We start from the raw sequence: 1114 nt of genomic DNA on the forward strand, positions 1-1114 counted from the left end.
CCATCATGCTCAGCCAATTGCTCTGGCCCCCAGAGGACATAAGGAATGGCCACAACTGGGCGAGGAGGGGACCCTGAGGCCCAGGCCTGCGTTTGGCGCGGACCCCTCCTGCCTCCCCTGTGCAGCCCCTCCTCCATCCCCCAGGCCCCCCGGGACATTTTTGCTGCTTCTCCCCAGCTGCCGTCCGCCTCTGACCAGCGGCTCCTCGCCTGGCCACGTGGCCCACAGTGAGGAAACAAAGCGCGCCCAGTGTCCAGGCTGACAGGGATGTCCTGAGGTCACCATCTCTCCGCAGAGACTCAGGGACACCCACACACAGGCCCGACCCTGGGAGGTGACAGCCGTCTGCCAGCTCATCTGAATGGTGGCGCCCACATAATCCTCCTGCCGGACAGGAGATTCCTCCCCATTGGAGAAACCTACCCACGTGGAAATGATGAGGTTGGGGTGCGGGGGGCTGGAGTCCAGTCAGGCCTGCAGGGCTACCCTGACCTGGAGCACCCCAGGGGAGCGGCTGGGACTACCTACGCCAGACATGCCAGGAGCTGGTGACAAACACCTTGTTTGTCAGAAAGACGGTGACCCCCTAATTTACCTCTACCCGGAAACACCGGTGTGATCTGACTTGGAAACAGGGTCTCTGCAGATAGTCAGCTGAGTTTAGATGAGTTCCAAACTGAGGTTAGGGTGGTCCGATGAGCAGTGTCCTCATATCTGAGGCGCATACACAGAGGAGATGACATGTAATGATGGAGGCAGAGCCTGGAGGGAGGCGGCCACCACTCGAGGGACGCCTGGAGCCCCTAGGAGTTGGAAGAAGCAGGAGGGACCTTCTTCAAAAGGCCTGTGGAGGGAGCCCAGCCCTGCGACCCTTTGATTTCAGACTCCTGGGCTGGAGGAAAGAGATTTCTGTTGTTCTAAAGGTCCCCAGCTCCGGGTCATCTGAGCCCAGGACACCTGGCCAGGGCAATATGTGGTCTCAGGGCCCAGATCCTTCATAGGCCTCTGGGCTGATGCTGAGACCAGCTCCGGCCTCACCCACAGCTTCCCCCAGCCTGCCTCTCATATCCCCATAGGAGTGGCAGCTGCTGTACTGCGTGGCCACAGCCCGACA

General features: G+C 60.6%; 1 long non-coding RNA gene across 1 annotated transcript in view; it reads right to left on the reverse strand.

Moving 5' to 3' along the window:
* Positions 1-446: 446 nt before the first annotated feature.
* The window catches only part of LOC104996559, a 7857-nt gene continuing 7189 nt past the window's right edge, over positions 447-1114 (reverse strand). Inside the window, exon 3 of the long non-coding RNA XR_826215.1 lies at positions 447-803. This is a non-coding gene — a long non-coding RNA (uncharacterized LOC104996559). The remainder of the gene's footprint in view (positions 804-1114) is intronic.

This window comes from Bison bison, unplaced genomic scaffold, assembly GCF_000754665.1.
Source record: "Bison bison bison isolate TAMUID 2011002044 unplaced genomic scaffold, Bison_UMD1.0 scf7180017864295, whole genome shotgun sequence".
Lineage (NCBI taxonomy): Eukaryota > Metazoa > Chordata > Mammalia > Artiodactyla > Bovidae > Bison > Bison bison.